Source organism: Anguilla anguilla, chromosome 16 (assembly GCF_013347855.1).
Source record: "Anguilla anguilla isolate fAngAng1 chromosome 16, fAngAng1.pri, whole genome shotgun sequence".
Taxonomy (NCBI): domain Eukaryota; kingdom Metazoa; phylum Chordata; class Actinopteri; order Anguilliformes; family Anguillidae; genus Anguilla; species Anguilla anguilla.
Window position 1 is genome coordinate 22,651,778 of NC_049216.1, and position 24,652 is coordinate 22,676,429.

The 24,652-nt window shown below is 41.2% G+C and overlaps 1 protein-coding gene across 2 annotated transcripts in view; it reads left to right on the forward strand.

The window, feature by feature from the left end:
* lingo1a (leucine rich repeat and Ig domain containing 1a) overlaps positions 1-24,652 on the forward strand; it is a 167,349-nt gene that overhangs the window by 17,695 nt on the left and 125,002 nt on the right. The window contains exon 1 of one of the 2 annotated variants that reach the window (XM_035396628.1): positions 10,043-10,396. The exons of the other annotated variant lie outside the window; for it this stretch is intronic. The gene's annotated coding sequence lies outside the window, so the exon portion shown is untranslated. Of the gene's footprint in view, positions 1-10,042; positions 10,397-24,652 lie in introns of those variants that run through there. 2 annotated transcript variants of the gene reach the window in all.

The window sequence follows — 24,652 nt, forward strand, 5'->3', positions numbered from 1 at the left end:
GCATTTTACAACTGATTCACAAAGGCCGCTATAATCAAGAGTGATTAAACTACTCACGGCTAAAATCCTTTTCTGACTCAACACAATCTTAGCATCTTTACCACGATAACCACAGTTACAAAACTAGGCATTTGCACTTTGTTTTATTAAAATCCCTGGTCTCACAGTCTTACATTTCAAAAAAGCTAAACATGCCTTGTTACAAACAGTTTAGAAAACAAACTAAATATTTCCATATTTTGACCCTGCAGTTAACCAATTCCATCACTGGCATGCCAGTACACAGGCTGAGTATAGAACAAACCAATGGAGTACCTTTAATTATAATATTATATTAGGGCACATTTGGTTTCTTATGTAAATTCCTAAATGTAAATAAAATGTATTGTGCATTTGGTCCCTATTGGATTCAAACTTTGTTAGAATGGACTAACGCTGAAAAATATGTTATATACCATCATATAATCTCCACCCCATTGGTCACTGCATTATTGTCCATGTTTTTCTACAATTTTACAAACAGGGAACAAAAATAAGTCATTAAAATTTAATGTTTAAACTGTTAATGCATTTTTAAAAATCAATTGGCTAATTAATTATATCCTGTGCAGTATAAAGAGCAAGACCGTTTAATCTTGTTTTCAACAATGCGGACAAGAACAGCTGTCCTGTTAGGAACATACCAGCTGGCTACACACTAGTCAACCTCACATGCATCTTTCAATTCTTTCAGTGGTGGTAGATTGAGTAAATGACAGTTCATGGTGCTGTGTCCTTATACCAAAAACAGTCTAACAGTAAAATGGATCTAAATAACTACTTTAAATGAACCCATTACCCTCAATTTAAAATGCAAAATGCAAGCTGTAACATGGAGGGATGGTATACCTGCTATCCCAATGTCTGCAGTTTTCATCACAAGTGTATACTTTCGTTGATCATAACTTATGTCCACAGTTTTGCAAGCAAGGCATGTGGAATTGAACAAATGCCTTACTCGGCAGAATCTGAACTAATTACACACTCCTGCCATTAAGAGAAATATCCAGCATCACAATTTGCTGAGTTCATGTTTTGTTTTCCCGCTACTTGTTGGGATTTCTGTGTTGAACATTTTTAAAGCGTGTTCATGATTTAATGGTAAAATGGTTTGTGGCTTTGAGACAGTCTTCTAATGCTGCATATTGCAGCTCTCAGCAGTCAAGAACACAAGACAGATCTCTTTTGAAAGGAGCCTTTTTTTAAAGCTGAAAAACCTATGCCCGCTAACATTTGAGCACATATCTTACAATGGCAGAGAAAGGCAGAAATCCTGATTATGGTTCCACTGCAGGGTCTAAGGGGAATTTAGTACAAGGATTGTATCAAACTTGCACAGTTGGACTAACATTTAGCACAGTGGGGTGGGGTGGGGTGAGAGGGTTGGGGGGAGGGTGGATGGTGCAGCGCCGCATTGCTTTTTATATCCCTGAATAATTGCCTTCAGGTATTTTAGGTTTAAAGGGAAACTTTGTGAGAACTGAGTGACACCGAGCAGTGAGTGAGGACTGAGGCATCCCTGACATTAAAAAAATGTGAATCTTGAAAATAGTTTTACATTAATAACTACTGTCTCAAGTTGTGTGCGTGCCTGTATGTGCATGTGTGTGTATGTGTGTTTATATCTGTTATAAATGTGCATTTTTAACTGTACTGTATAATACTAGCTAATTTCTATATAAAATATAAAAAGACCAACGCCACTGAAAAATTAGAGCTATTTTATTGCCAAGCCTTCCGAAAAAAGGACAAGCATCCATGGAATAATGTTTCTGAACTCGACTCAAGCTAAATTCACACAGAACAGACTCCTATGGTTTTTACAGAAAGGCAGCTTTTATGGATTCCAAACTTGAAAGAGGGTGAAGCAGGTATGAGCAAGCGTGTAATTGTGTGTTGGTCCCTGTTTGAAGGAACATTGAGTCCAGAATACAGATACGAGGTGTTATGGCAGAAGTCATGGTGAGAGACTCAATTTATCAATGAAAAGCACTGTTGGTGGCTTCAAACGCATTGTTTGCATCAGGGTATGAGATCCCTGTGTGTGTACTATCCTACAGATTTCCTGCCTCTCAGAAATGCAGTGCCTACATCGCAGTAACTGAATCACTGGCACAGGGGTTTCCAACTCTGGGTTTGGACTCATAGGGTCTGCTGATTTCTGTTCACCATAAAATCAACAACTAAATTATACTTATTAAACCAACAGGGAGAGTTTAACTTCACAGTTTCTAAAAAATGCATGTAAAATGCTTTAAAGGTGATGATGACAAATTAAGAATTCATCTCTGAGAGATGAAATCAAGTATGATTGCAGTAAGATGAGTTTTGAAGTAGTTGAGCTTAAAGTGACTGGGTGCACATCCACAATTTCTCTGTGAATTTATGCAGTAGGCTTCTGAACGTACAGGTGAGCCGAGTGAACGGTTTTTGTATTTGGCTCTATTATGAAAATATTATTGGATTCATAATTTTTATGCAAACAACCTACATCCCTTGGCTATGATTACACACCACAATGAAATTTCGGGGGCATACCATTGACCAGCAATCTGACCGAAAGTACCAGGAGTGAAATGTTACATTTAACCCCAAGGTTTGTATAAAAACTAATGTGGTGTGGGGTACACCTAACAGTCTTAATAGCTTTCAAATTTAATACAAACTAACGTAATTCAATACAATTACATGTTCCATGATAGAAACAGTCTTTTGATATATTTTTTAATTACATCTGTATGCTTTTCATGGCCTTCCTATAGCAGTGAAAATCTATCTATGCCCTATGTTACATTTGTCCCCACTCTCGCTTACTCTCAGGGGTATATCCCTGTGTCCTACCCATGGCCGGCGGTGGGTATGGGCAGGGGTGGGCTCAGCCCACCCAAACGTGCGTCTTACCCACCCAATCAAAAGTTTATTGAATTAACGGTATTAATATGACGAGAAGCGCTTTGTCATTTCAATGCATAACACGCAATTGCTCACGCCCACACCCGCCTGGGGATGAGACCACATGAAACCAATTTTTAACTCTCCACCACATTTTGGCAATGTTCCAACTCTCAGGTCATCACTGTTGCATGCTTCACAAAAACTATTACACAACTAACTAAAGCTTACATTACAGTGTGAAATATCCATGTTATATAATACCACTAACCTATTTAAAGACACTCAATTTCAAAAATAACGTATATAACCGAAATATTTTGAGCAGTAATATTTACATAGCAATGATGAAATCATATCTATGTTCAGTAGATGGAGACAGAGACAGTAGCCTAAATCAATGATACAGTTCTATTTGCTTCTGTTTTGCTCCAGATGTCAGCTAGGTCTATCAGCAAACATATGGCTTAGCTATGCCCAGAAGTCCTCAATAATAATAGTATTTTCCAAGAAATTACGAAAAATCATTGATCACATTTTGTTAGGTGCAGCGTATTTTACTGCTACCACAGAGTGAATACGTAAGTGAATGCTCTGATAAGAAAGTTTTCGATATACGCTGACCTATAAAACACAATTCAAAAAGCAAGATTAGACATGTTATGCATCGTTAGAAAGCATATATTGTCACCCACTGAATAAATGAATTGTCAATCAAGCCAGACTGTACTCAAAAAGGGCGACAACGCCGCAAACAACAGGTGTGGTATTAGGCACAGCTATTTTGGAAGGTACCCAGTCATCACAAATGCGCACTTATTTCCTAAACGGATTGTCCAAGACAATAGGCTATATGACCACTCGGGACATCTCTATGCGTAAAAGCAACGGTAAGGTTGTATATTTATTCAATATTTAGTCCCAGATATTGACTGTAGAATGACATGGTATCATTTTTTAAAACTTTTTCTCATTTATTTCGTTATTCAGTGAGCAGCGTTTTCACTGCTGTATTGGCATAGCTTAGGGCTATTGTCGGGTTTATCTTGTTGCTATGACGGAATACGATTTTTTAGTGGTGAAATAATATTTTTATGAATGTCAAGATAGACAATGCTATCCATTATGTGATGGGTGGGGGGTGTAGTTGTAGATGAGACTGCAGGGAGGGGGTGCGTGTTAAATGAACGACCAGAGCGACAATGGTGGCGCTGTGAAACTCCGTATTCGGCATAGTTGTCGTGTATCGTCTACTAATGAAACTAAAACACACGTTTCTGTTTTTAACTCTTGCTTCGGTTGCAGTAGCACCGAATGTCTGAGTTCAGTAATCTGGGCACGCCAGCGTGCCGACCACTGAGGGCTTTGCCCTAAGAGGTTAAATGAATTAGACATTAAACAAAATTTACCTTTTGAAATGCCTGAAGAACAGCTCTTGAAAATGCAGGAATATTGTGATCAGTCGTATTATTTATTTGGTATTTGATTCGATCTTGTAACAAAAAACAATGTTTGAAATATATTGAATGGAACTCCATGTTCCTGTAAATTTCAGGCATGTAATTTTAAAACTCCTCAGTAACTATTGTGAGAAGAAATTTTCTTCCTGTTTTTTCTACCATAAATGTACATAAACACAGTGTGTTTCATACACGCCTCATTTAAAAGTGCCAAACATAGCTTATCAAAAAATAACTTGAAAAAAAATGACCTTTAGTTTATTGTACAGCTGAAATGATTGCATAGCCTAGCCCACATGTCGCCCTTTTATACAAAGGCACAAATGCAATGCAATTATACTAATTTACACTTCATCATTTATGATTTGTACCCCTATTGCTCACAGCTGTGGGCTGTTTCTTTCAGTTTTTTGATCTTATCTTTCCAGTAAATAACAGCACTGACATGTTTGTTATGTTTGATTTCACAGAACATAAGCACTTCTCTTACAATTGACAATGCTTGTTTCTGGTTTTTAATCCAATGTAGTATGTCTTTTTTGATATTTCAATTTTTCACCATTCAGTGCAATGTATTTTTTATTTTTATTTTTTACTGCTAACACCTTTGTCAACCTGATGCTGCCTGAATGCAGCTCCCTGGTGTTCTCATTTACTTTTCACACTGTGAAAACCTGCTGTGGGATTTCTGGGGATCTCGCACCCTTAGTGAGCTATTATGTCTGCCTTTAGTTCACCTAGAATAACATTCTGTGTTCTGATGTCTGCTCCGCAGCAATGCTCATATTTACAGGTAGCGTCATGTAGGAGTGCCTTCTTGTTTTCAGTGAGACACATTGCTCAGGACAGCAATCATTTTCTCTGCTAGAGAGTCAAACAGCACTTATAAAGGCATGTGCAATGGAAGGACTGTTGTGTTTATAGCCCATTGTGGCAGAACAGCTCACAATGTATCTCATTGTTTCTTTCTCTCTTTGTTCAATTCCCAAGCTCACTTGAAGCACCTGAAGGGTCTGTTATAGCTACCTTTTATTTTTTCCTGTATGCACTTGATTTTCACGATTCTCCTCTTTTTTTCTACTTGGGTAGAGCACACTCACCTCTCCTTTTCATCACATTCTGATATTGTGTTGAAATTTCTTTAGGCTATTAGAATCATCCGCTTTCCTCCATCTTTATCAATCTTGCAAATCCAGTTTTGATTATAAAAACATTTTCAACTCTGTACTTTTTCCACCCCAGGCAACGGTCACTGTCCTTCTCAGTCATAGTAATTATTTCTTCATTGGAATTCATTCATGCTTTGGCCATGTTCTTGAGCTGAAGCGAGATCCTTCCATGGAACTTGCTTCTCCCTCCGTGCATCTTTTCACTTTTTCTGTTAAGTTTTGCTGAGATTCTGATCCACTTTTTAAATCCGCCATTTATGCAGCATCACTGTCGTTGCCACACCCCCCGGGCTTTTCATCTTTTGGAAGACGGTTGTCTTCCATAGCTGTGGGGGAGTGAACTATTCACCTATATTTGGACTGTTTCCTCTTATTGCCAGCAGACACACATAAAGGTCTCAATGTCTCTGTTTTTTTAAACGTGTTGTGCAAGCTTACCTGATTGAATGATTTGTAAGATTTGCCATTTTTCTTTCACAGAAATCCCTGGTTTTATTTGGGTGCTCTTAAATGGAGGTGTTGTGGATACCTTGCTGTGCTTGGGCAGATCCAAAGAAAATGGCCTGAAATTCGCACAGTGTGCTTGACAATGTGTCTGACTGCAAACTCGGAGCATGCCCAGGCTCAACACTGAAGGGAACATGTGGTGATAACTGCAGTGCCACAAGGCAGCAGTGACAGAGACCAAAAAATTCCTCAGATTGACTACAATGACCAAACCACAGGCTCTGCATCCAGGGACATACATGATTGCTTGAGTCATGAGATATTTAAAAAAAAATAATAATAATAAAATGTAAAAAAGGTATGATAATAGTTTTTACTTAATTTTCTAGTACTGTATGATTCAATATATTCCAAATGAAGCCAAGATGAAGCAAATACTTTGGAAGTGTGAGGCTCCTTGGGTGGACATACTGTGCTATGATTGGTTCATTTCACTCAGTGATTGACAGCTCATGGCAGATTACACCCATTACTTTGATTACTTGATCAGTGACATACAGCAAAGCAGGAAGGAGGAGTGTAGAATAGGCTTGTCCAGCTGCTTGTGCCATCCACGTTCAACATTTCCGAGGCGCGCCAGTCATCTTCACCCAGGTGCGAAAATTATATCCCTCTGTCACGCGCGAGCTGTTTGCATCGGGGCCGTGGGAAGCAACCGGCGTGCCCCACAGAGCCATGTCTCTGGGCAAACTGCCACCTGTGCACTTTAATGGGAATGGAGTGGGGCCATTCTGGGATAATGACAGGCCTGTTTGCTCTCAGGGTCGTGGCGCTGTGTGCGTGGTCGCTTCCCGGCCTGGCTTTCCCCCCACGCTGAGAAGGGAGTGGGTCTAAATTAGAGCGGTTGAAGGCTTGATTCCGGTGACGTGGGAATCTCCTGGGTCGATGGACAAAAGATCAGTGTTAGCTGGAGGTGGTGTTTAATAATTCAGGGCTGTATGAGCTCATTGCAGGGCTGCCAAAAGCATCTGTTTTCTGTGTGTCCAGCAGGTGATGAAGGTATTTTTAGTCCTGTTTTTTTTTTTTTTTTTTGACAGACCTGGTCAAGTGACAGAAGAAATGAGGTGTGAAAAGATGAGATCTCTTTCTTTTGTCGTCTCTCCTCTCTGGAAAGACATGGCGCTGCTGTGTGATGGTCCATATTTTAAGGCACTGTGAGACTCCCACGCTGTTTGGAATTTGTGATACATGTAATTGACTCTCCACAGGCTGTGACGGGGGGCGTGGTCAGGGTCGGGGGTTGGGGGGGTGGGGAGGAGACAACATTGCCAAATTGAATTTCACAAATGGAAAATAACTGAATCTGGCACAGATAACTTCCTATTTCCTGCTGTGAGAGATTTGTTTCTTCCTGCCTAGCTTCCTGTGTGTGTGTGCATTCATACTTTTTCAGATATTACCATTCATATGTTTTGATATGATGGTCTACAATGGTCCGGTTGGTCTGGTTCAACATATTTTTCCCAACAATAAATAATAACCAAAAATGGACATCTGTGGTGTAGGCTACATCAATGAAACAAGAGGGTAAAAAACATATCAATTGTGTTATCTAACTTTTGAAGCCCACTAGCTTTATTCTTGAGTTTAGAGTCAAATGCACTCTATAGGCTACTATCTATTTTGTGGATTTTCAACGGAATTCTACTTGTGTGGATTCCATGCGGGCCTAGTAATGAGTATTTCCTCCCCATCCCCATGGAAGATCTTCTAACAGTATGAAGGTGTAAAAATGTTATACTTGAAAGACATTTGAAACTTGAAAAATATTAATGCTGTCGAATGACGTTGAAAGGTGTTATATCCATGATTTATAAAAATAATTTGCAGTCCGGCTCTCATAAGAAATACACAGGAAGCGTCCTGTGTGAAGATACTGTATGTATGGTATTCATATTTCCCACATATTCCTGGGTTTAAAAAAAGGCTTATCGTGTAATTTCTGAAATAACTTATTTCATGACACCATGTTAATACCCAAATTAAACTCTCTCACTTCATTTATGCATTTCACTGCCTCTTGGCAGTGAGAGAGTCTTCAAGGGTCAGTAGACCAGTCTGTATGTGACTGTGATGAAGTTTGAGTTAATGTGCGTTTCCGCCCACTGTCAGCCCAAATGATATCCACGGGCATAGCATTTGGAGATGCATCACACCAGCTGAGCCTCTGTTGGGATCATTTCTGATCAAAAAGTCACAAAAAATGACAGGTGAAGAACGACACTGAGTGTGCATGTGGGTGTGTGTGTGCGTGTGTGTGAATGCGTGTGAGAGTGTGTGTGTGTGTATATGCATGCATGCATGCACGTGTGTGAGTGAGAGTGTTCAATGGATACATTTTCAATAATATTCTAAACATTTTAAAGGGAATAATTTGATGGAATATTTAGGAAAATAATTTCTTTTCTGAGAATCACCCATTAATTAAACGCGCAAAATGTTTTGGGCCTGGTGGTTTATTTTCTCAGTGTTCTCATTGCGCCAGTATGAGCTGGATGATGCATAGCGGGTGTGGCAGTAGTCACGGTTGGCCATGCGGGGACAGGGCACTGGTTAACGACCTTGGCCGCTGTACTGCTCGGCCACTAGAACAGCACTGCCCTTTGGACCAGCAGGAAGTGGATCCAATGTTAACCCCCCTCCCACCACACACACGCACACACGCACACACACACACACACACACAGCTGCCAATTTCCTGGAGTGCTGTGTCTGTTCCTGCTATCCAGTACCGGGTGCCCAGTCTGTGCCCTTGCTCGATCATTGCCCCCCCCCCCCCCATCCCCCGTCCCCCGTCCCCATTCCCGTCCCCTCCCTGTCTATTCCTGGGTCAGTGTTCTTAGACCTGCTGCTCGTGCACAGAGCAGGTAAAGCTCCGTTATTCTCCATCTGTCCCAATACTCTAGCCTGTCCTATTTTGGTCCCTGTTCCCACAGCTCCTCCTGTCTGCTTGTCACCCCGCCCACATTCCCCCCCCCCCCCCAACTCTCTTCCATCCCCCTCTCTGGGTCCAGCCCCTCCTCAGCATTACCTGTCATTTCTGAGCCCATGCATCCCCACTCTTCCCTTAAGGCCCACCTCCTTCTTCTCATCCCTTCATTGCATATCAGGAGTGTGGTTCTTCCTGCCAGTCAGAATGTATCACATCACAACGAGCAATTATCAACACCCTGTATGATCACATGCTTCTTATCCTCCTATCACGCTACTTACCTATATACACACAAGCACATATGCACACACCCTAATACACTCATACACACACATGCACACAAATGCACACGCACGCACACACCCCAATGCACATGCATGCAGACACACACCCTAATACACTCGTACATACACGTGCACACAAATGCACAAGCACGAACAAACCTCCCCAATGTGCGCACACATGCATGCACATACACACACACACCGTAATACACATGTGAACACACACATACACACCCTAACATTCATGCACACGTGCGTGCACACACAAACACACACTCACACACATGCATGCACACACACCCATATACACTTGTAATTGTTCACACGTGCGCACAAACACAAGTGCACACACACCCCATAATACACTTGAAAACACACGCACACGTGCGTGCACACACAAACACATGCGCGCACACAGCCTAACACTCATACGCACACGAGCGTGCACACACAAACACACACGCGCGCTTCCTTTCCTGTCTTTTCCTTCTCTGAGAGGCTGCTGAAAGAAGGGAATTGTGCTGCCTGTTTGTGCAGAGCAGGCAGCAGCAGCGATCTCTCCCTCCCTCTCTCCCTTCCTCCCCCTCCCTCTCTCATGCATACTCTTCCTTTCACTCCCTCCCTCTTTTCCATCTTTCAGCTCACTGCAGCCCCTCCTTCCACCTTGCACTGTCCTAGCCCCCTCCCTCCCTCTCTCCCTCCCCACCCCGTCTCACGCTCTCCCCGCTCCCTCCCTCGCTCTCTCTCTCTCCCTCTCTTCCTCTGCCTCTCTGTCAGCTAGGTACAGGCTGAATGTGTGTGGACTGCTTGCGCCTGTGCTTCTGTGCAGGCTCCGAGCTGAAGGTGGACCCTCAAACTGCACGCCACACGGATATCTCGTCTCCTGCAGCCGTTCCCTAAACTCTTCTCTTTTTGCTCTTTGCTTGTCTTTCTTTTGTTGCTGTTGTTTCCCATTGTTTATTCTATATTAAGAAACGCATACCCCCCACGTCTCCACATCTCCTCAATGGCATCTTCAGTCTCTCTCCCCGGCACCCAGAGACATTTGGGATTTAATGTCTAGCCTGGTGGAATGAAATAAGCGATTTTGGAATTTTCCATCTGACGACTCTGGTAAGGGTTCTCTCTGTTCTGGACTTTCCATAAGGGGGTGGGGGGTGATGTATTCTAAAGAATAAGGGACCTCATGCAAGACAGGAGGAGAAATAGATAAATACATGGAGAGAGGGAGGGGGAGAGAAGAGGGAGAGAGAGAGGTGCATCAGTGTTTGTTTGGTTACTGAAACCTAGATTGTTAGGGGGGGCTCCCCCCTCCCCACCCTTGCTGCCATCCCATATCGATTCTCTAATTATCTTCACCTCTTTCCCAAGGACAATCCTTACACCCCCTCTCTTTTGAGGGCAGTGTGAAGATGTTGTTGCTAAATTGGCATTTGAAGAAGCTTTGTTAACCAACCAAACTGCCTGGATTGGGGGTTGGGTTTCAATGTGGTGTGTGTGTGTATGCATCTGTGTGTGTGTCCATGTGCATGTGTGTTTGCTTGCTTGTATTGACGTTTAGCTTGTTATCAACTCTAATGCATTGCAGAATAACCTGCGCCTGCTGTGGTTGCAGAAAATGCCGTATGTCCACTGGGTTTACATGTATGGCTACAGGATGCAGCCTTTCTGTAGTCTCATTGCCCCCACCCCTGCCTCAATTACTTTCACCCAGGGTCCTGGGGCACTACAGGTTGAGAGGCCTTCACAACCCCCCTCCCAACCCTTACCACAGCACTTAGAAGTTGTGAACACCTCATTAGTAGTGTCCAGAATTGAATCGATTTTTGCCCTTTCAGCATTTGGGGTCAGTGTTAGTGCAGTGCATGCGTGTGCACCTGGGCTGTTTCCAGACAGGTTTCAGGTGTCCGGTGCTGAGACTTGCCCTTCTGTGCCCACTGCTGTCTTCTCGTTTATGCTCTCTGAACGGTCATCTGTAGTTATGTGACTCAGTCACCACTTTCTTCTTGGCCATAGTCAAAAGACCTTACAGCTTGTACAGCAGTGGAAGAGGTGGGGGAGATAGACAGGCTGCATTGTCACACACACACACACACAAACAACACACACAAATACACGCACAGCTCCACATCACACCCATTGGAGTGTGTGTGTGGGGGGGGGGGGGGGGGGGGGGGGGGCTTGGTTAAACACACATTTATGCAGACACAAAAATACTACAGATTGATAGGCAGTGTCATGCAGAGGGGGCAATCTTGATTGCTTTTCCGGTAAAGAATGTCAATATTTATTGCATTTCTCATTTCAGATGAGGAAACACAATAACACACTATAGGCTGAAAAAATAATACCAGATAAATCAAATTACAAAGCAATGGAGACATTTTTCTGTTTTTTCAAACAATCTTCATGGGTACAGTATGTGTGTACACAGTGCAGATGCTTTATAACGCAGATTCTCGGCTGTTCTCTGTTTTAAGAAAAAAACAGCAATGCAGGTGAAGACAAAGATCAATTTTAAAATAATTAAAAATATATACAAAGAATGAAACATTTCTGTGAGTGTTGCTATGGCGGGGCCCAATATTTCCTTTGCATTAGCATTCTCAATACCCTAAAAACTTTTCCAAACCATTGTAATTCAGTTATGCTCATCAAATTGCTTCCATTATTTAAATGATCTCCTCTCTGATGGCTTGTAGATTAAACATGAAATGGTCCTCTGGCACACAGGCACAATTGATGCAAGTGTGAAGTGGTCTTTGGATATAGAACAATGGCGTTATGTGGTTTTCACTCAGCCATGTTCACATTCTTGGAACCGCATTCAGCTTCCCCTTAGCATATGCTAATCAGTTGGGCAGTATCCCTAGCGTAGTCATTTTTCAATTATTTTACAATGGGCTGGTGATTAAAATTCCTTAAGGCCAATCAGTTTTTGCAGCCATGGTCTTTGGCTGAAAGGGTCATGGTAACGCTTTTGTGTCATGGTTACTGAACACGAAATCTCGCTGGATACAGGTCTAGTTTAGACGTAGCTAACATTTAAAAATTGGACACATGGGAATTCTGAGCAACCAATTAGTAAGCAGATGTGGGTTTTGTCTTAAGTGTGTGTGTGTGTGTGTGTGTGTGGGGGGGGGGGGGGGGGGGTTGGATAATTCATACCCCATGACAGCTTCATAATTTCAATCTAAAAATATCTGATTAATTTCACCCCTGTGGGGATAACAAACCAAAGAAAGTAATTATACAACAGGGTGTTTAGCATTGGCAGACTGCTCAGTATAATTATATATACCAGAGGATGGAGTTGTATTGAGATGCTATCTAAAATCAGGAACCCATCTCAGATACCGGAACCATGGTCTGGACATAACTATAATGCAAATTCTTTTTTTCATCATCCCTTCCACCTTAACTGACTCGGCTGCTGGCCAGTTGCGTATGCCCGGCTTAACAAAGTGAAGCCGCGCTGGCCAGTCTCACCCGTGGGACGTCTCGCTGGCACACGCTCAGAGAGCAGAATCGTTGCCCGTCATGTCACCGTTTGATGTGCACTAAAGGCCCAGTTGGGCGCAGTTTGGCTTCCGGGCCAATTACCGGTGCGGGCATCAGAAACTGATCATGTGCATCTGCTGGTGGAGCTAGCCCCGCCGATTCCGCTGTCTGTCCGGTGATTTATTTCCTTTCGCGGCGTTCACTTGAGTCCGATCTAATTTCCAGTTAACACGCGGCGTGAAAGAGCTTCGTTCAATCTGCTCTGATAGAAATCCAAACATTGGCTTCAGTGGTATTAGCAAAAAGAGAGGTAAAAGGAAAAGAAAAAGGAGTAAAAAAAATCTCATACTAGATTAGCTTATCCATGCTAATGAATCCAAATAAATCTATTGAGGAGCCTTTAATTCAGTTACATGAAGCTCAGCCTGCATCTAGAAACATTTTGGGCCATTTTCGTTATTTTCAATTACGACCATTTTGGTTTTTTTTTATTCTGTCCCAAGTGAGTTCACCATCCATCACTGGAGTCAAAGCACTAGATCTGAGATATGTATTGTATTATGGACGTGTTCTGCCCTTTTACCTGTTAGATTTTGGCTGTCGACTGCCCACGCATGCTCGCACACACACACACACACACACACATACACACAGACTCTCCCTCTGGGACACTGCCTGAATAGATTATGTTTGGATTTGACATGCTTGATATCCAGTAACGGCATTTCAAAACTCAACATCACCAGGTGATGGTGGCGCAGTGATAACCTGCAGGGTTTCCTGTATCCAGGTAGGGATCTAATTGCCTGCCAGACCCAGTCTGCCTTTCTTTCCATCTCCTGTTTGACTGATCTCCTGCCCGTCTCAAAACCCAACTTCAGTTTGACAGCAGTTTCCTGGCCCCATTTGCTCAACAATCACCATCCCTGTGCTAAAACACAGATGCACTATTTTCTGAAATGGCTGACATGGCTTGCCCAACTGTCCAGTATCTCCTCCGATGAGTGTGTGCGCTGCACGGTGTGCGCCTGAACCCTTCTGCCGTGAACGCTTTATGTTTGTTTTCGTTCACGGATCACATGGTTTGGTAATTGCGATTGGAGAGCTTCCCGTTCTCGCTTCAGGAGTTCACCGTCCCATCAGAACACGCTTTTCGGTAATTCCCGACTTGTAGGACATTCCAGCGAGGGCGCAGGCAGACTGCAGATTAGCGGGGCCAGTTTGGATCGGTACCGCCGCCATTGTGGGGCGGTCAGACGGGTTCCATGTGAGGTGCAGCACATGGGATGAGGCTGCTGCTGCCAGTCAGCTGCATGTGTCACCATCACGGTTGGGAATTAACTGGCCCGTTATTTAACATTATTGAACAGAGTAACCCTCAAAGTGAACATCAATTTCCCAGTTCTCTTCCCCACAGGAATTTAATTGCCTCCTCGCTTGCCCTCAGAGAAAAGGGCTGCTTAGGCACTGCAGTAATGGTTATGTAAGCACTGTCGTTACAGCTGAGAAGATCCTTCAATTCTCTCATGGAGACAATTGCCATCAAGGTAATGCCCTCATCTTTGACAGTGTTACACACAAGATTAAACAAGACTGAGCCCATCTCAATGAACACAGATACCATTAAGACCTGTTTACATAAGGACTGTGTCCTTGGGTGTCCTTGAAGCCCAGGCACAATTGCATGACTCTCAAAGGTGTTCTATTGTGAGAAGAGAAGAATTATTGTTTTATGAACACTTCCTTGCACACACGTTCATACAAATGGGCTATCCATGTTTCCCCCTGGAATTTTGACTGAGTTCGTCAATTTTATTTATTCAGTTCTTTTCAAAATCTGGAATCTAAGCTTCACACTGATGAATTATATTTAGCTTTCATTGTTGTTATGGTGAGAAGGTAATATCTAGAAATTTACACACATATTGCATATACGTTCTATCCAGTGTGTTTGAGGATCTATTATTAGCTACCAACCTGTCCTCCTCTTTTAGGGGTGGAGAATGTACTGCAGAATTCTAGGCTTATTATAATTCAGTCAGACCAATCTAGCCATAAGTCATAAACTCTGTTCCCTTCTTTGTTGAGGGACATTTTTTAATATTTATTCTGACATTAAGACAAGTTCAGTTATGTGGACAAAGCTCTTTAGGCATGATTGCAGAGTGACTAAAATGCAATCCAGGAACATGAGGGACCCAGAAGCCTTCAACCTAGCGTTCCTCTGAGCCCTGGCATATGCAGAGAACATGTGACAGACCCCAGGATAATGGCAAGAGAGGGCGGATAAAGCAAGATGCAGAGAGGGGGTGTGACTGGTATATCTGACACAAAGGTCTCCATCGTGTTTCTTGTGGGTGGGTTCTGAAAGCTGCCGTGTTTGAGAGCTGAGGCAGTGTCCCTGGCTTCATACTGGTCATAGCCCCCGCCCCCTACCTACCCTGTAGTCAGGACATGTAGTCAGTAATTCCAGCAGATCGAGTTCCCATCACTGCAGAGCACTGCACTCCACATAGGTCATAACATAAAATGAACTGCTGCAGCCAAATGATGCTCTGAATATGTTTGGTCTCTGTAGCTGTGTCCATGCTTTGAGTTTCGTCTTCCTAAAATGGACAAGTATAAAAAAGTATCTCATTCGGTACATCATGGCAGTGTCTATTTGCACATTTCCTCATTGGTTCAAAAGGATCTTAAAGGGATATTTCACTTTGGTATATCAAGTCATTTTGTGTAGTTTACTCCATTGTATTTGCATAGTCTGAATACTTGCAACGTCAGCTGTCCCTGCTGACCGTTAACACCATCACAGTCTCAATTTACTCCCATTCGTTTTTGCTAAAATTAATAGTTATAAAGTGTACGCCAACTATGGAGGATAATAGATCGATAAAAGAGTGCACTAATGTCAAAAGGTCTCTGTATTCTTTTGAACCGATAAGATGTTTTCAGGTTGGGGTTAGCTATAGAGGAACAAATTGGCTACTGTGTAGAAATACAGCAAGCCGTAGTTTGATCATTTCCATATTTCCCCAATATAATAAATATATACAGTGCGAAAAACTCATTCCGTATCCATTACAAATAAATTGTACTGAAAATGCTTATGTGAAAGTACTGCTACTTCAGAAGTAACTTACTTGACTAAAAGTAAAAATAGTAGTTCATTAATTTAGTAAAGTATGAATTTCCTGTAATTTTCTCTTCACTATCATGCCAGCTGAATATCTGGTGTGGTTCCTGTCCCCCACCCTGATGAAATTGGGGGGTGGGTGGGGGGACTATGCATTGGTAGTTTGTTCATTTGTCACACTGTAGCATTATGTGCCTAGGCTACGATGTGCCAGTTGGCTACATCGCTAGCTGACAAAACTTACTGTTTGAACAGTAGCTAACTAACAATCTTACTTTTTTGCAGTGATTACATACCTACCAACATAGCTATATCATAAACACCCTGGCTTATGGACTTATTATGGGCCTTATGGACCTGGCTTAGCTTATTACTGAAGGACTGAAATACCGAAGTAACTTTAAAATGAACAACTTATTTACTCATGTACTTCGTCTTTTTTAATGTGAAGATTGCCTGCAAATAGGACCATGCGATAAAGGCAGACCCTGGAATATGACACTGAAGCAAAACGAGCCGGGCGATGCCAGCGGTTGTTAAAAGCTCAGAGGCTGCACTGATAGGAAACCCTGCCATCAACACAGCAGGTTGTGTTTTTGTGATAGATTTGCATAACATACAGCATCTTATGTTGTGCTCATTGTGTGCAAGACAAATTCCCTCTGGAATGAACAAAACAATAGTTTTCATTAAATCATTATTATTGTAAATTCAGTAGATAGATGAATATCTGGAAACTTTTCTGAACCATCTACCATGAGTACCTGACAACCTGATTCATTTAATGGCTGACTGTATGGTTTATAGTTGGCAAAATGAAAGATTAAGTGCAGTCAAGCTTGTCAAAGGACTCTAAATAAAAAATGGTCATGAATTTATTTCTTTTTTTTACTTTATAGTATAATCCTGCACTTTTTCTGTTTGTGAGTCTTTGGGTGGACTAATTGTATGGTGTATGACATCCAATAACTTCCACTTAATTTAGGAAAAAAATGAAGCACTAATCTTTCACTTGAAGGTATCAAAGTATGTCCAGAGTAATGTCACATCTTAATGTACACTCTCATCAGAAAACTGGATGTCAGTTATAAATTGTAGTTGTTGATGGAAAACACAGAACCCCAATGGAGGATACTAGTATGTACCAATATTTAAACAGAAAGGGCGTACTTGGTGTAATTGTCACATATTTCTGTGTCATATTACACTTTTTCCTTGCCAAATCCACACTAAAAATAGACAATGCAATCAGCTGGGGCTGGAGCCTCGCCTCCATTTACACATGCATACACGGTATATGAACTGAAGTCTATCTTGTATTTCAGAGAGACCTCTTTGCTAAATCACCACACACTGGTAAAGGAGCCCACAGGCACACCTCTCTTTATGTCCATATCTCTGCAGCTGTTCTCTGTGGACCCAAGGCAGGGCTTACTATAGATAAATAGCTTTTAAGGAGAGAATGGTTTCAGAGGAAGAAAAAAAAAGATAGATTGATGTACCCCCAGTTTTCAGCTGCCAACCAGCATCTGTTGTTCTATTGCTCTCCGTCATCTTCAGGTGAACCCATACAGGTAAGCTGTGTTAAAGGGCAGTACTCAAGTGCATTTCTCAAGCACTATGCATTGGTAATGTAGAATACATTGGGGGTAGGATCACATTTGGCAGAAGATTTTTGAGGGATGCAAGTCACGATTTCCTCTGAATATACAGGGATTCCTGCGAAGCAGACGCATTGCAATATATGTCACATTCAGTAATTTGCTCATTTTGTACATTTATATTCTCATTTGTGATATTTTGTAAAATGATATGGTAGCTGAAAGGGTGAAGTCAGAAGGTCGTTTGATTTAGGGCACACAATTCAGACGGGGATGCTATTCAGGAAATGCAAAGGTATTCCATGCCATTGGAAGAAAGAACAACAAATGCAATGGCAATCGCAATCTGTGATCAAGCAATAATCACAGTGAGCAAGCAAAGAACAGAGTGAGCTATGCTCTGCAGATAATCATAAATAAAGATGTGTGTGCTTGGTTGAAACATTAATATTGCATGCTTTTGAGAGAATGAGGGCCTGGCTCTCCGCTCTCCATACTAACAGCACCAGACAGTCCCTAGAACAGGATGAACAGGTTAAATCTCATCCTTCAAACTCTCCTGCATCCAGGGGTCAGGTTAAACCCAGTCCTCCAAACCATCACTTTGAAAGTTCAGAAAGGATTATGGCAGGAAGAGACGAACAAAAAGGCTGAATCCAAACCCAATAAATCCGGGGAAAGTTACACCGGCGGATTCAGGTGCACACACCACCCTTAAGCCCACTTGGAAAGCCAATCTGTGAGAGAAGCCGAGAGCCAGCCGACAGTGTGCTGGCTGTAATCTGTCTCCGCAAGGATTTACACAGAAATATTAGAAGGGAAGTAGGACCGCTCTTATGAGGGGATAACAGATCAATTAAAGCTTTTTTAAGAGGAAGTATGGGGAAGAGGAGGCCTAAGGCAGTATTACAGCAGTGCAAGGGGTTTAAGACCTCAGTGTACTGACTGAGACCCCAGAGTGAAAGAATGAAAATCCTGATTATGTTCTTCAATAAACTGACTGCTGAATTAGATCTTTGTGTTTTATGGCATATAATCTCATCTCAAAAGAAGATAGAAAACCATATCTGAGGCTCAGCTGGAGAGATTGGCTGCTATTGTTCTGTTCTTCATTCGCTCTACTCACACTACAGCATTTGCTGTTTTTTTTTTTTTTTTGTTTTGTTTTTTTGCTTTATTATTTGATTTTATTTTACGCTCTCAAAACAGCAGCTACTTCATTCAGGTCGTCAGAGCGAAAGCACTGTGAAATAAATTAATTTGCATGCTCCGTGAGGATACCCGCCAAGATTGTCTGCAAGAGGAAGTGCTGTTTCTTTTGCAACATAAAAGAGCTGAACTTTGTCTGAAGCAGGCCATTTTAAAATTCTTAAAGGAAGCATGCCTCTTAGCTCTCACTGTGTGTGTGCCGTGCTGGTGTTCTGTGGGCGATTAAGCCATTAATAACTCCCTGCCTCTGTTTCACCATAACAGTGTATTATTTACTCAACATGCTGAAGGCATTGCACTGTAACATTGTGTAATATATCTTCTGTAGACATTCACCTGTAACAGTGTAATTTACACAACCTCCTGTCTGCATTGTGCTGTTTTTTTTTTTTTGTTTTGTTTTTTTTGATGTTCTATAATTCATGAACTCCCAAAGCAAAAGAGACGAAAGGAACTGACCTTTAGAATGAATCCTGAAAAAATATTCTGTCATGAAACTAAATTATGAATGGTTCCATTGAATATAAAAATTCACATGGCCCAATAGTCATTAGCCTTGCTGAGATATTTTTTGGCCTAAATATACACTTAAAGTGCTCTATAGGTCAGACAAATATGAGGGTGTAGCTACCTACCACCTTACAGGAGTGTAACATATAAACAGTTTCAAAGGAGTTTCAAAGGATTGAGTTACCATTTCTGAGAGTGTGCATTTTCTGCGTATTGATAGAAACGTCCATACACCCTCTGTGTCATGTTTACGCCCACGTTTACAACCACAAGGCTTTGGCTCCTGTTGATCAATATCCCTTGTCTCATAAATTTGGTTTCCAACACATAGTCTGAGGAGTATTTTTAAATTCTCCTGAAAGAACTTTTCATAAATTTATAAACTCTACAAGCCACACACGGCACTGCTGTGGAGGTGGCATTTTTCACGTGTACACATATATTGGTACAGTTATTGAGCATATTAATATTGCAGCATTTTCCCTGATTAGACTATTTAATCTGAGTGTGGCATTACAAATTCTGCATTACTAAAATTTAAATAAATTTGTTGCCTGCTACTTTCAGTTATGTGGAGAAATACAAATAAGACTGCAAAATACATTATGTATTGTATGAAAATTATGTTTCGCTTAAACCCAAAGTTTGTAATTATTAATAGCCGCTCACGTTACCTGATTGCATTTTTATGGAAATTACAGGATGGAAAGTGGAAACATTCCTTAATTACTCTCAATTATAGTAATCACCACCATATAACTACCTGTTGGCTAAACATGCATTACCTGCTAAAGTTGTTAGAGAAATTATACAGCCTTTTCTGAAAAGCAGACAGTAATTACTGGTAACTGTGCTGACACAACTAAATAATTTGACAAATTTGAGATTTCTCTAAGTAACTGAGTAATTACCCCTTTGTTGGTAATTTTCTATAAATTATGAGGTGCCACATTCTGAGAGTTTGAGGTTAATTATCTTACGTAAATCTTAAGTAGGCACTAGCCTGGGCTAAATAAATGCACTGATTTTAAAACAAAATGGTGACTGTGTGTAGCAGTAGCTGAGCAGATTGCCTGTCCAAGGAGTTCATTCCTGGCCAAGGGTAGAAACGTAATACCAGCCGGATATCCCGCTCAGGATGATACAGTCGTGCAATGGAAATCAGTTCCTTTTAAATGAGCACAGAGCTCATTGCCATTGTCCCCTTGCGTTAGCACACCTAGTTTGCAGGAATAATGTTTTCCATTTTTTCTGGTTTTGCCAAAACAGTGAGTTTTTATTTCTCCAGTCTGGCTTATCAGGCATGTGTCAGGCCTGCCTGTAGGCTGCCTTGGCCATGTCTGATGACAACTTCTCTCAGCTGTGATAAGTATGCAGGCACCACACTAACTGTAGAGGGGTGCACTGCTTCTTGGTGTACACATTCCGTAATGAAAAATGCCTTCTGTATGTTTAATGAGAGGGTGTGTCACCTATTATTATTATTATTATTATTATTATTATTATTATTATTATTATTATTGTTGTTGTTGTTGTTATTCCTGGCATTTGTGCATTATCTCAATATAGAGCATGACTACCTCACACAAGTCTGAGAAGAAAGTTTATATTAAAAAGTTTGTCACATAATTAAATGCATTATTCATACAATTATGTCTTCTTACACATTCCTGGTTTGATTGGAGATGGAAATCTCAAATTAGCTTCAGCTGTACACATGGAACCAAAAAGCATTTAATGTTTTTGAGTGCTTTTTTCCCCCAACTGGGAATTGTGTGCCTCTACAGAAAGGCTGGACTTACTGAAAAACCCCTCCTCTGAAAAGACTGTCCAGTTATATCTTAGCAATAGCCATTACCTTCTCATGATCCTGATTTGGAGAAAGAGGGTTTTTCATTTTCTGAGTTCTAATAGTAGATAATTGTAATTTCAACAATTTCAAGATTGAGCAAAAATAACGGTCATTATAGTCACGGTAGCAAACTGGAACCTAAAGATTTTGGTAGCAATGGGCAATACATTTCAGCAATGTTTGTGGATGGAGTTGGATAAAATCCTAGGAGTAATGACAATATAAGCTATTTATTGTTCCAGAGCAACTACATGAAACTGTGTATGATTAACAAAACCTCCACAAATCTGTATATAGATCTCTTCCTTCAAAAAATTTCATCAATAGTCACAGTTTATTTTATTAGACTTCTCCAATTAAATAATTGCATAAAGATAGCAACAAGTATTGGTTTTCACAACAATTTTAATATGTAATGCATAACTGGAATTCTGCCATGACAACATGGATAATATATTGCATATCGCAGACCCTTTTTGATGGCTTTTAGGTGATGATACTGAACCGTTCTTGTGGTAGCTTGGAAATCACTGACTTGTCCATGTTTAGAACTCCAGCAGTATGGGATGATGACAGGACTGTTTTACAGGACTGAGTTAGCAACAGAACAAAAGGTCAGTCCTGTCTGTGGAGGGCTAGCATGTTTGCAGTTTCTTTTTCCCACCAATTACCCTAGAACTATTAGCTGATTAGCATTATTTACAGAGCCCAAATCCCTCTTGGATTAAACTGCAGTACATATAGAGACACTCGAACATGTCTTCAGCTGTCATTCATAAGCTTACAAATAAATTTGGCTTGAATGTTCATAAGTAAATGATATAGCTAATTACTTAAGTGACGTTGGCATGAAGTACAGACACAGATACAGCCTTTTTTTCCCCGTCTGCTGTTCAGCAAGGGTCTCAAACTCTAGTCCTTGAGGGCTGCAATGTCTGGGCTTTTGTGATTTCAATTCAATCGGCAGCCTATTTAAGCCCTAGAAACACGATGTGCAGATTCTTTGGCAAATCAATGACTTAAATAAATCACTTAAATGGTGAAATGCACAAAGAAAAAGAAACGGCAGACACTGGGGCTCTCCAGGACCTGAAATCTGTCTGAGTCCCCTGCCAAGAGCAACCACAGTGCTTATGCAGAGCAGCACAAGTAGCACTGCAGATGAAGTGCAAGCGCTCCTCTGATGCAAAATGCAGCCACCATTTTCCATGGTACAGGCAGCGCCGTTCGGAAAAAGCTGGCCGATTGCAGATGAGGACTATCTTTTTTAATGCACCACTGACCACAGCCGATAGGCTGCAGATGCCAGCTTTGTCATTAGCAGGAACTGAGGCAGCAGCAACCCAAGGACCCTGGCCCATTTAAACTCACCCTGCGCCTGGTGGGGTGACACATCTCGAACCGGCAGCCACAGGGAACAGCCGGATTTCCCTTAATGGATAATTTTTATTTTGTTTTTTTCATGGAGCTGTTCTTTGTTTCCCCATAGTGTGCAATTGTTGGACAAGTATATTGGAAATGATTGCCTTTGATTGTTTGGCCACTTATGAAACAATCACTCTGTGGGTTGCAATCTAGCTGTTTAACATAGAATGCAATGGAACCTTGAAGGGATGCATAAAAAGGAATGCGTATGTATGGACGCACATGTGTGTATTCACACACAGCAACCAGGAGAGGGGGAAAAGCGTGGAAGGTAGGGTTGCCAGTTGCTCTGTTTTTGACCAGAATGTCTGGTTTTCAAATTATTTGTGGTCCCAACCAGACAAAATAATGTCTGGTCTGAAGAAACAGTTGAAAAAGATTTACCGTTAGTTTGTAATGAATTCGCCTCTCAATTAGCCTTGATCTGGGATCCTATCCAATAGCAACCCCCCGCCCTCTCCCAGCCTGCCATCGGTCCTGTCAAAAATTACTCCCCGCCTCGTTCACGATTAAGCTTTCAGCTGTTCCTCTTGTCTGCTTATGACAATTCGCAATCTGGCAACCCTACTTGGGGTCCACTCAATAATTATATACAATATTGAGGACAATGAAAAGTGAAATATGTACTTATTTTAAAATTTCTATTTTATAGAATCAGTCTCTTTTCATAGCTGGTACTGAAAGCATTAAAATGCAAATAAATACTCTCGGGTTTTGGTTATAAGCTAAATAGTTTTGCGTTAAGTTGGGGAATTGGTACTCTGGTTGTATTCTGGAAAGGACGACTTGAATTTCACTTTGGGAATCATGACATGCTTGGCTAGGGATAGAAAATATATTTGACATGTCTTATGTTTGTTTGCCAAATAGCTAGCTGCTTGGTAAGCAAGGATATACTAGTTTGTTTATGGTGGTTCCCTAGTAACCAACTCGGTGAGTCTGCTGTGAGCAGAAGAATGGATCAGTCCCACCGCTGTTCATTCAACCGATTCAAAAGTGCTCCTCACTTGCACACATGTTACTTTGTGTGCACCTGTTTTATGATCAACTATTTCTGTTTGTGGTCATTGATGTTATAGCATACTATGAAAATGTAAAAAACTACAGTGTGAGCATGTGTGCATTTTTCATGTAAAACTCAATTGGAAGACAAGTACTCAGAGGCTAAAAAGCATGAATGACAAAAGCTATTAAGCCTGGATGCTATGAAGATGAAGTGAATGAATTTGTGTGTTTCTAAATTTACTTTTGTTTACATTAATTTCCAGCCACTATGCTATTTATGCTTGTGGTTAATACATTTTGTACTACTTTTGTACCATCACATATTTATGTGGCTTTAAAATGATGTTTAAATGGACTCATTTAAGCAGTTTCTCAACAGAGTAATGCATTTTCTGCTCACTGTCCTGTTGCTTGACTATTCCCCCTGACCTGTAATTCACCATTCTCTTTGTCCCAAAATCTTTGAAAATAACATAATTTAAACTGTAACCCCATCCCCTAACTTGACCGTGAGTATATATATATATGAATTAAATCATAATTAAACCATATATTTCAATTAAGAGACTTGACATTGGCAAAGTTAACTTACTGTAGTCCTCTTTTTACTTTGCTAAATCCCCTAGGCGTGAGTGGAATCTCCAAAATGCTGTTCTTGGTATCCACGTTCAGTGATTAAAAATTTTTTTTTTAAAGAGAGGAATCCTGGAAGCATTTGATATTCTTGATCTTAATCTCGAGCTCCACTCATCTTCGGCAGCTTTTCATTCAGCAACACATCCCTGAACAAGGCTGACAATGGCTGTCGTGTTACAGTCCCTGGTGTCCCACAGTGCCTGGGGGGGGGTATGCGTTTTCTGATGACACAGAGGAGCACCAGCCTCCCGTACATTAGTGATGCTTACACGCCACTACACTAAAAGCAACCAATGTATTTTGTGATCACATGCATTGCAAAAGTGTTCTGTTCTATTTGGAAAGAGTTTATACCATTTTATTTTAAGGTCCCAGCTGCCTGTTTATATGTTGTTCTCAAAGCAATGTGCTAAGCAACAATTTATTTTGAATGATCTCAAATACTGTACAAGCGTGTTCTTTTTGCAGCGACCAATGTATTTCAAGATCTGGCTGTC